Source organism: Podarcis tiliguerta (genome assembly GCF_965153285.1).
Source record: "Podarcis tiliguerta genome assembly, chromosome: 1".
Classification (NCBI taxonomy): domain Eukaryota; kingdom Metazoa; phylum Chordata; class Lepidosauria; order Squamata; family Lacertidae; genus Podarcis; species Podarcis tiliguerta.
The window spans coordinates 83524485-83536013 of NC_139534.1; the positions used below are offsets into that span (position 1 = coordinate 83524485).

The window sequence follows — 11529 nt, forward strand, 5'->3', positions numbered from 1 at the left end:
GGCCTTCCAACTGTTGTTGGGCCCTATCGTGGCCAATGATAAATGACTATGGGAGTTGTAGTTCAACACTTCTGGAGGACCACATGTTTCCCATCCCTGTATCATGCACTAATCAGTTCAAAGGGCTCTTTCAAGACATCCCTACATGTTCATCGCCTGACAGCTCCAGCCTCATGATGATTTGCATGTGTGTATGAACAGTCACAGATTTAACACACAGAGAGACAGAACCTCCGTGCACCAACATCTAAAGCGCATACAGTCACTTCCCCAAGGACTCAGCCTTATTCACACCCAATACACAGTTCAGTGGAAAAGGGGGTGCTGGAGAAGATTGGATCACTTCAAGGCCACAGGTGAGTGATACCAAGTTTTTGACACATCAAAATAAACAGCAAAACAAGCAAGTAAGAATCAGACAAAAACAAATTTCCTAGCAAGTAAATGAGTCCATTTCATCTGATACATGATTTGTTATCCTGTTGGCAGGATGGGGCTGGTGCGGGGAGAGAAAGAGATGAGAGGTGGTGAGGAATATGTAAGCAGTGACGTCAGAGGGAAATGAAATGTCAATAATACAGTCTGGGGCAACTACATTAAAGCTGCAATCCTGTGCCAATTTACCTAGGAATAAATCTCTTCAGCTCAATGAGTCTGACGTCTAAATAGACATGACCTTGGCTATAAAAGAACTACAGTGACCATTCCCAAAAGTGGTGTTGATGATAACACACCCACCCTGGCATTGGTGATGCAATGAACACTCAGCAATGTGTTTGAGATTGGCAGTCTCCTCTCCATTATTCCACTGCAATCCATGGGGCATATGCCCAATATGTTAAAGGCCAGGGTGTATCTAAAGCTTTAAATCCAGATACTTCAAGTTCCCCGGGGTACAGATAGGGATGAAAGTGAGTCTATTTGAAAGAGACACTCCTCATCTCAGACCTGCATTTTACAAGATTAGGGAGAGGTCAGTTCACACCACTGTAGCAGCCCTTTTGATCAGCAAAATGAAAATTAGAGCTCTACAGGTCTGTGGTATCCAGCTTCACAGTGACAATTTTGCAAAAGAGACATGTTTACACTGGTGAAATTGCTATGTGCTCCCCAAGCCAAGTCTGTGGCCAGTCATTTCACAGAGACGTATCATTGCTCCATTTAGCTCTGTATTGTCTGCACAGACTGGCAGCAGCTCTCCAGAATTCTAGGCAGGGGGTTTCTCCAAACCCTACCTAGAGATGCATTGGCCCTTCTTCATGCAAAGTAGGTGCTTTGATCCTTCTCAGAGACTCAGAGATGGGCTGACTGTGGAAGTCCAGAATACGTTTTATTTTACATGGTGATGATTGATGAAACTTAACACATTTGAAATCCCACATAAGCTCCTAGAACATTGTGGGACCAGCAACAGCAGCTCCAACACTGTCTCAATGCCAGGAAAATACTCTCTTTCTCTCATGTACAGGAGCACTGTGATACAAAAAGAAGAAGCAGAAGTAGCAACCCTAAGCATATTGTTGGTCCTGAATGACAGATCCAAATGAGCAGCAGGTAGGAATAAATTGCAGATTCTGAACCCCTTACCGGGGTTCTGAGAAAAGATCTAACTCAATTGGATCTCCCAGCACCGCACACAGAGCTGCCTCTCATGCCACGAAGAGAACCGATTCAGACAGCTCCTGCAAATCGTGGCAAAAGATAGCTCGAGTGAGGAGAGGTGGTTGGCACATGCATTCCTCCAGCTCAACTGCCTATTTATTACAAGCTGTCACCCTTTGCTAGTTAGTTGCACCATCATTCGATTTGTCGATAGAGAATAAAGGAAAGAAATCCATAGCACTGTGATGGGGAATTTGTCTCTCTCCAGGTGTTATTGGGCTGCGGCTCCCATCATCCCTGACCATTGGCTGTGCTGTGTGGGACAAGTGGGAATTGGGGTCCAATTCCATCTGGAAGGTCAAAGCAGTCAGTTGCTGCTTTTACGTGGTTTTCTTGCTCCCTCCCGTAAAATCCCCAAGCCTCGATTTCCTGGCTGAATTTCGTTAAGTTAAAGGCAACCGGTTCGCGGCTTATTTTGTGAAGTGGGCTGCTCCGTTTTCACTCTCTTCCCAGGACAGGCTTTCTAGCATTCCTCTTCTCACTCTCAACAGACCACCGGATTGACCTCATCCACCTTTCGCTTTGAGTCTCTTTAAACTGCCCCTTATTTCTAAATCATTAATGCAGAAGCAGGCCAATCTTGTCGTGGCGAGCTCACAAACCACGATGCAATTTCAAATATCCTCTCCATTCATAAGAGAGGGTGGAGGCAAACGATCTTGGTTAAAGAACCGTTTTAAGAGTTATCAGAGCAACGCCTCCTCCCTCTGCAAGACGGAAATGCCTTTTATCTGCACCATTCTGCAGAAATTCGTCGTTAGTAACCTTTAAAACTCTGAACCAACCCACTGGGAAGCGTAATAAAATGAATAGCTTGCTCCAGGAAATTTCTCTGTGTAGACTGTGCTCTGTACACAGATCCCGCACACACGCACCAATTTTTATGGTGGTGGTGGGGATAGATGATAACCTCGAACTTGAGCGTCACAATAATTGCATCCTCCTGATTGACTTTTAAAGACTTTAGAGAAGAGCAAGCAAATAACTTCTAAAAGTGTGGTTTTGTCCAAGACAAAGAGAATATTAAAGGGGGGTCACTGAGATCGTGGAAGGATAGACACAGATTCAGCTTGCAGTGCAATCGCATGCACATCTACTCAGAAGTAAGTCCCCTTTATTCTCAGGTTGGTGGGTATGCGATTGCAGCCCTCCGCCGCCGCCCCCCGACCATTTTTCTCCCCCCAGATAGGTGGCTTCTGGGAGTCACGAGGAACCAGATGAAGAGACCTGTATCTTCCTCACCTGGACCTTATTTTTGGACAGCGCGATCTGTTACAAGCCTGGTGTCCGTTTCTCCTTGTACTTATTCCTAGGAGCGAGCGAGTGACAGCAAAAATCCTTGCATGGTTTGCAACATCTTCCGTGAACGTTATAAGATCGCCACTTCCAAAAGGGCATACTTGTTTGCCTCTTTTAATAAAAGCAGGAGCCTGATGGTACCCAGAAACATTCATTCTGGCGTCCACTTCATCAGACGCATGCAATGCGGTCGCCTGAGTTACAGGTGTATCCAAACACAGGGTCGTAGCGGTTTTGCATGCAGTGAGATCAGAGGGAAATGAAATGCAGAAGTCACCAGGAGCTTACCATAGCAGCGACAAGGATCGCTGCTCTACTCTGCCTGATCTGAGAGGACAAAAGAAGATCCCAAGTCAGTGGCGTTGGGCGTCCGACAGATTCCCAGGTGGCGATCGGGAAGGGCTGTCCCCTGCGGCTGGCTACTGATTATGGTGGTGCGAAGGAGGGTCAAGTTTCCTCCTTCCTCGCCATACGGTTTGGATCGCTCGCTCAGACGACACTGGGAGTAGTGGGCTTGTTCCTCAAAAGAACAGATCCGGACCGCCTGGTGTCTGTTTAGGGCACCCTGTGGTGTGCATCGTGAGAGCGGGTGTACTCTTCGGCCCCACCGCAGCGGGCCAGGCTAGATCCGGGGTGGGGAATCTGGGATCGCCGCTGCGATGGTCCTTGGATTCAAACTCCCATCAGCCACGATCAGCGCGCCTAATGCTCACAGATGTCGGGAGCTGTAGTCCCAACAACTTCTGGAGGGAGGGCCACAAGTATCCACACTAGATCTGGCCCCACCACTTTCTCTTATTTTCTGACCTTACAAAGCCAGGGCAGGTTGCAAGGACACGGAATCCCCTCGCAAGACATTCACACGAGCGGGGCAAAAGAGCAGGTCTGCTGGCTCACCATCCTTGGGTCAAGATGCTAAACGTGTCTAGGGATTATTCTGCAGCAAGGCCATTGGCCCTGATGGCTGTCTTCGTTTTTTGGGACATTTTTAAAATTGCCCGAAATCGAGTTGAGATTCCTGCATTGCAGGAGGTTCGACTAGATGACCCTCGGGGTACCTTCCAACTTTACAATTCTATGATTATGTTCTATTTTTAAAAAAACCCTCGGCTCTCTGTATCAATTCCTAAAGCCACGTTCTCAGCGCGCGCACTCCTCCCAAACAATACTGCTTTATAGACTGCCTTGGTTGTTCGCTCTAAAATAAAACAGGTCGTTATGATCTGCCAGGCCTGGCACTTTAGGATTTTCCTGTGCCAGGAAAAGCAGTTTTTCTTTCTCTTAATCCGGTGAGCAAACATCCCAGGGCACATTCTCTCGCACGCCTCGAAAGAGACCCCCACCCCTCTCCCCAACGCCCCGTCCCTCCCCAAACCATATTTCAAGAGGGCAATACATTTCCTTATACAGAAATATGATTTATCTCAGCCCCAAGACTGAGAAATAGTAATTCAGATTACTTTCAGCCATAAATCACTCGCGAGCCGCGCTCCCGCCCCCGTCACACCTCTAACACAAGTATATACTCTTAGGCTATACGCTTTTTATTTTAATTGCTGTTCCAGTGTGTGAGGGGATTATCTACAGCCAGAAGTTTTGAAGCAAGAAAGTAAAGAGGATCGTATTAAGAAAAGAGAGGCACATTTAGAGCATTTATCCACGCAAATCTCATTAGTAAACCAAAACCGAATAAAAACTAGGCTCCAGGATATCGGTTCCATTGCTTATCTGAAGTCACTCCGCTTCCCATTTGCTAAAGTACACACACGTCAGTAAGCAAATAATTATTTTCTTCCAACTTTACGTACAAGAACTGCACACACTAAAGTGAAAGCCCTTAATTCGAAACTAAAGCATTTTACTTGATTCGGATTGCAATGTCTTTGTATTAATTACACGTTGTGCACAGTTATCACTTGGGAGTGAGCCTACTGAAGTCAGAGATCCCGGCTACACTTCAATGACCAGGACTGCATCCTTGAAAACTTCCCTATCCTCCAATCTATGGGGGTAGATGGGTGGAGGCCGCTTATGGGAACTCACTCCCTTCACATTTTGACATGAACACCCTGATCCTAACATACTCTGCTCTTGAGCATGTATGTTCCGCTGCGGCGCTGCCTGTTTTACAGCCTCCCCTCCCGTCTCCGATCCCCCGCACCGATCTAACTCACTCCTTCCCCAATAGGGCTGTCAGCCAGACCCAGCGCTGCTCTGAAGAGGTTTTGCTCAGTTCTGGTGGTGGAAGAGGGAAAATGGATCTGTGGGATCTGTGAGATGGGTCTGTTTGAAACAGGGGTCTCTAGCGAGGCTGTGGACAAAGCGGGGGTGATGATCTCGTGAGCTGGCTTTTAAATCTAGCAAAAAGCCGCTGCTGCAAAGGCTGCGAAGTTATACACTGGCATGTATGGAGGGCGCTTTCTGGGGGAAATGGCTCCCATTAGGCTCCTCCATGGAAGCGTGCCGTCCTCCCATCCCACCAACCCTGGCACGTCCCCCACCGCCGGCGCCCACGGCTTGCCCTCGGGATGCTAGAACAGTCAATAGTCCGGGGCGCCAAGGGTGGCAGACATTGCAAAGCGAAGGGCAGCCTAGAAGAGCAGCTGGGAGAATGGTGCGGCTTTGTTGTTTTGCTAAATCTTGTTAGGTTATTGTTCTCAGGTTTAGAAAGAATCAAATGGATGGACTTTGGGGAGGGGAAACGGGGAAATCATCCAACACAACATGAAATAAAAACCAGCAGCGCAAGCCAAAAATCGAGAGGCGCTATTAACAAGCCCGGGGATCGAAGCGCAGGATTTGCTTCGGGAGCCACAAAGAAGAGGAGGCGGCTCCGTCGCCATTTCCATTGGCCGAATAGAGCTCAGGAGCCACCTTAGCGGGATGAATAACACGCGAAGCTCTTGCCTTTCGTTTCCAGGGAGCAACAGAGCCAAACGTTCCCCTTTCCACCTAGGTTGGCCCACTAAGAAACTGCGAAGACGGCCTTGGCAAACTCTCCTCACACCCTCGACGTGCCCTGCAAATGTTCTGATTTCGGGGAAGATCTACTGAAGCCCAAGCTTCAATAAAGAAAACATGGCGCTGCTGCTTTGGGGGAAGGTTCTCTAGGGTACGTGTAGCTCCCCATGTGCAGCTGAATCACGTATATTCCTTTTTAGGAGCCTAGAAAGTTTTCCAGTGCAGACACCCTTCGGGTTCCGCGCCATTTTTTATTTTTTTTTAAGGACGTCCCCTGTCACACACAAACACAAGCCTCAGTTGGGCCTCGATTCCCCCACCAACAGCAACGCAGACCTGGGCCCGGCTGGAAAAGCACTTGAGGGGGAAACACGGGGAAGTGCCATTGCGGCCTAGTTGGAAAGCGTCCTGGCAGTAACTTCCGTCGGCTCAGGAGAGTAGGCCCTAAGCCCACCAGCCCTGCCCTAAGACGGGAATGCGGGTATTCTCCACACTGCCTGTGGAAATCGAGAGGAGGGTTTCTTCTGCGCGAGGCATGTAGGCCGCAGGGCTCCATTTTGCAAAAGCCTCGAGAAAGTTTGAAGGAAATGCGCATCGCCAAACCCCACTCCCCGGGGCACCCCAACATCTTTTCTTTACAATTGGACGGTGGTCCCTTTCTCTTCACCATCTAAACAGATCTGCTAGGAAGCCCTGGTGATTGCAGTGGAAGTGGCTTCCCAGGAACTTGGCGGGACTTCCCTGCCAAGCAAATGGGGTTTTTAAGGCTATGTGTACTGTATAAGTGCATTGCAACGCTGAAGCCTAGGCAGGTTCCCTTCGATGCAGGTTTCCTTCCAGATCTCCTCCTCGTCTGCCTAAGATCCGCAAGGCAATCGACACCCACCCTGAGGAAGCCCGAAGCCGGGCGAAGAAAATACAGGAGTTGGGGTTTGGCAAGTCTCGCCCGCGCTGGTTAACCAGAACGACACTCAGAAGCCATTAGCGCTTTATTGCAGTGCGAGGCCATTCCCCAGGCCGACAAATCGTTAAGAGATCCGGTTGCAGAAGTGGCTAACCGGGAGCCGTGTCTGCAATTGCGCGGCGGTGGCAGAAGCAGCCCTAATGGCGAAGAGGAGCGGATCTCTCCGAGAAAGCTGCCTTTCAGGCCAGGCGTCTGAAAATGGGCCGCTGTTTGCTTTCCAGTTCTTGTACGAATGCCGGTGGCTTGGGCCGTGCTCTGGCCGAAGCGGCCCGTGTGTGGATGTATTTAGCTTTTGTATGTGCAGAAACCGCACAGGGCCCTTCTTCCTTCCCCGCTCGCCCCACCCTGGACACTCCGCAAATAAATGGTTTACTCAGCTCGAAAAGCAATGGCGCGGCTCCAGCGATTAAGAATCTTTAAGGAGCGAGGTGGTAATCCCGTCTCAGCCAACATCCATCCATCTTTTTACTCTCGATAAATGTATATATATAGTGTGGTTCGTGTGCCCAGAAATCCCATTCCTTTCTACCTCACCACCCCCAAGCCAACCTTCTCCCTACTAATCAGAAACTATTCCTCGCTTAATGGCTCCTTGTAAATAATTATCCCCACAAATCCAGATGGCTCTTATTAAATGCCCTTGTCCTTCAAGCCACATCACACAAAATGTTACAATTTAGGAGCTCCACTTTGAAAGAATAACTCCGATTTAAAGGGGGTTGGGTGCTCTGTAGCTGTGTCTTTATTATGCCCCCCTCCCATTTTTTATTTATTTTTTAAGTAGGAAGATCGCAGCGAAGACGCCGCTGCTCAGTGTGTTTTGAAGGGTATCGTGATTTATTATGAAGCTGGCTATTACTTTTATTGCTATTTTTCTAAGCTCATTAATGCGGAAGTTCAGGCCGGTCCGTTTCAATAAGCTCTACTCCCCAGAAAATATCGTTAGATGGGCGTCAGTGGTAACAACACGTCGTCGGCAGTGTAGCATCTAGAAATGGGAACCCGTCTCCCCACACATCGTGATTTATAACTATACCGGCTAATTAATTGTTAAGCCGAAGAAGTACGATTGGAAGCCGATTTAGGAAATCTGGAAGCCTGTGGGTTTAAGGAGGCAGGCAGCACCAGCGCTCACTCGACTCAGTTGGGGCTGGAATCCCCATAGGAGCCGCGGAACAGAGCCTGTTAGTGGAGTCCAACTGCGCGCAAATGGTTATTTAAAACAGATCCACGGCAGGTGTCGGGGAATATTTTCTAAAGGGGCGCTTCCACCTCTACCCCCGTCCTCCTGATTTATCATCTTGAAATTCTCTGGGTGGGGAAGGGGGGCGCTGAAAAGCTGACGCCAGTGACTTCTTACGGGGCCGGTGAGCCGGCGCTTATTGGTGCTGGCAGACCCAGGACACCTCTAGGAGCCGAGCGCTCCACCTCTAGGAGCGGAGCGGCTGCCGCGGATTCTCCCTCGGCGCGCCGGCGAGGATTCCATTCGAAGTCCCAGGCCGTAGAAATGCGGCTGCGCCTGGAATGCGAAGCAGCCTTTGAAGAAATCGCCTAGCAGATGAGCCTCTCGGGAGACTTCGGTCGCCCTTGGCCTTCTCGGGCAGTAAATCTGCCTTCTCTTTTTCTTTCTCTCCTCATGCACCGCCTCCCTGGAGCTTCTTTGCTTCGCAGCCCAATTCGGAGTCACTTCGCTTTTCGGAAAAGCAGTGTAAACAATTTTTTAAAAGGCAGGATGGAAGCGAAATCTGTTATTTCTTCTCTCCCTCCTAGTGGCACCAGGGACTTGTGGTGTGGCTTGCCTCCTTCCGATCTCCTCTGCCGCAAGATGTTTCGACAGCTGCCTTTTCTGTTTCTAGAGGAGCTGAGCGGTCCCTCGCAGAGGAAACCCGCTCACCACTAAATTTGCCCTATGTAGTAAAAGCGAAGGCGACATCCTGCTATAAAATTAATTCTTGAGACTTTCTGGGACGGAGGGTGGTCTCTGGGCTCTGTATCCCCCCTCCCAATGTCCAGATTCATAATTTAATTCAGTAGTACAGTATTTTGATTTCCCTGGAAATCAACAGAGACGGTCAACAGGCAATGGTCCTTGGGTGAGGACTGCTGCCCCCCTCCAGATTTTGTCAAGGTGGAGTGCGCCGGGAGAAAGCTCATTTGGGATGCAAACTTTTCGCCATTTACCTGGAAGTCAGCCTTGTTGAACTTAATGGGATGTATTTCTGAGCAGGCATGCATTGGATTACACTGTTACCACACACACACACGGAGTGCATTTCTTTAAAAGGGAATTCAATTCCTACCCTTCCAAAATGCCCTGGCTGGAGTGTTCCCAGACCTATAGCAGAAAGAACTGTTTTGTTTTGTTTTTAAAAAACAGGCCCTTTCACGCTGGGTTTCCTACCTTCCTTATTACTAACCGGCTTAGCAGCCCGGAGTGTCAGAATTCCCCTAACCTCAAACTGCTGAACGCTTAGACTGGCTACACGATTGCCACAGGCTTTGCCTTTCAGCAGCGGATCTGCAAAGGGAGCCCGACGGGGCGAACGAGAAGAGGGGAATTCCGGCCCCACTTCTACTTTGTTAGGTAACCAGCCGATTTAACGAGTCTAAGGGAGGGAGGATAGGAGGCCAGCAAGCGCTGGAAGAAATCGGGACCTCTCTTTGCTGCTGCGGTGATGGATGGCTTGTTAACGTAACCCCAGGCCCTCTGGTTTTCCCTCTAGTCAGAAAACACTCTCAGACTTCCGAACCCGTTGGGGGGGGGGCGGGGAAGAAATGGAAGGTGCCTTCGACGTCCTCTGAATTTGGAAACGAGAAAGTGAGTGAAGGGGGTGGGGGGAGTCCTCCGAAGGTAAACCTGACTAGGAAAAAGCAACTGGAACGGACAAATCGAGTCGTAAAGACAAGGAGATCGAAAGGAGCGTGACGGGAGTGTAGTGGACAGTGCTGAACTTTGATCAAGAAGTTCTGGGTTCAAATCTCCGCTCCTCCGTGAAGCTCACTCGGTGACCTTGAGCCAGTTATCCTCCATCACCTCTCTGTATCTCTGACTCATAGAGTCAGTGGGGACAAAGAGGGCTTTTGGAGGGGGAGTAACAAAGACAGACACTAGAAGCAACCCTTTTCGGAGGGTTGGCTCAAGTCGGACAGTGTTTCCTTCTCCGCTATTGGTCACGATCCAGCCAAAATGGATCAACTTAATGCAATAGATTTAACAGGAAGTAAAAAAATGACCAGTTTTGACTGAACTATGTTTCCACTCGCTTGGAATTACATTGCTGATTCCTCTGGCCCGTTTGAGTCTTTGGTGAAAGTTTTGTCGGAGATGAGAAGTTCGACGTGTAAACTTAGGATCGCCGCTTTTTAGGACCAGTTGAAATCTCTGGGTGGTGTTTTTTTTTTTTTTTTTTTTTTTTTTAATAGGACGTAAACAGGTTTAGGATTGCGCAGAAGGTGAGCTCTCAGGTGCCTTGAATCGAGCGGGTTTGCAAGGAGGAGCGACAGGGGAGAAAAAAGACCCAGAGAGATAATTCTATAATTCTATTTTTCAATTTTCACTATCCCTTATCTCTAATTAATCCTCCCAGAATAACCGTCTAAAGCAAACATTTGCCTGCCATTTTAACCGCGTCGTTAAACTTGTAACGAGAACGAATCCGGGTTAAGGCGACTCATTAAGCCAAGTCGAGGAGGAGATGATTTAATTGACGCTAATGAAAAGCTGCGCGCCGCCGCCGCCAACCCAGACTTCGCGGACGGAAAGCTTTACCTAGTTGCTTTCGAACGACATCTGATTTTGGGAAACCTGAGCGTCAATAGCCAGGAAACGTTGGAACGCACTAAGTCATCGTTATGAATTTGGTCATATGGGGGGGGGGGGGAGAGAGAGAAGGAGAAAAGACTTGGCCAGGAAAGGAGACAGGAGGCATAACGAGGACCAAAGCATCAGAAAGTTGTTATAAATGCATATAAATGTTATAAATTTAAACTGAAATCTACGTCTTCCAGTAATGGACGGTCACTCCTATGAACGTCAATTGACTTAACATGTATGGGTTTAACTAGCGTGTGGACCCAGCCAACGGAGGTGTCTGCAAGCGACCCTAAGAGAAAAGATACCTTAAAAACACCCATTTTTCTACCTAAGGGGGTTGTCTCCCTTCCTTCCCATCTCTTGAACCTTTTCGTAAGCTTCCACTTTGGAGACCAGAGGTATCTATCTAGTCCATAATATTCTACGCTACACAGGGGAGAGAGGGAACGTGTGCGAGAGTGGGGAGAATCCAAAATCCGAATTACATCCCCGGAGAACGTAGCGTGGAAATGGTGAAGAGCGACGCAGGAGTGACTCCGGATTTGCAAGGAGAAGCCCTGCAAAAACGGAAACGAATTAATAATAACTCCAGGCAAGTCCAGACTGGCTGTTTTTTTTGGGGGGGGGGAGGGTGCGGGGAAAGAAAACTCTACAGACCCGTGCACAGCCCATCTTGACCGACTCGGGGAACTCACCGTAGCAGGAGAGCTGCAGCGCTCCGTTGTGGCCGCTGGCGTCCTGCAGCTTGAGGCTGCCGCTCGACGGGCTTTTGCACGAGCCTCTCTGCGCGTAGAGAGGCGGCGGCGGCGGAGGCTGTTGTTGTTGTTGC

The 11529-nt window shown here is 49.0% G+C and overlaps 1 protein-coding gene across 1 annotated transcript in view; it reads right to left on the bottom strand.

Moving 5' to 3' along the window:
- ALX4 (ALX homeobox 4) overlaps positions 1-11523 on the bottom strand; it is a 70945-nt gene extending 59422 nt beyond the window's left edge. The window contains exon 1 of the mRNA XM_083442977.1: positions 11396-11523. The gene's annotated coding sequence lies outside the window, so the exon portion shown is untranslated. The remainder of the gene's footprint in view (positions 1-11395) is intronic.
- Positions 11524-11529: the final 6 nt, after the last annotated feature.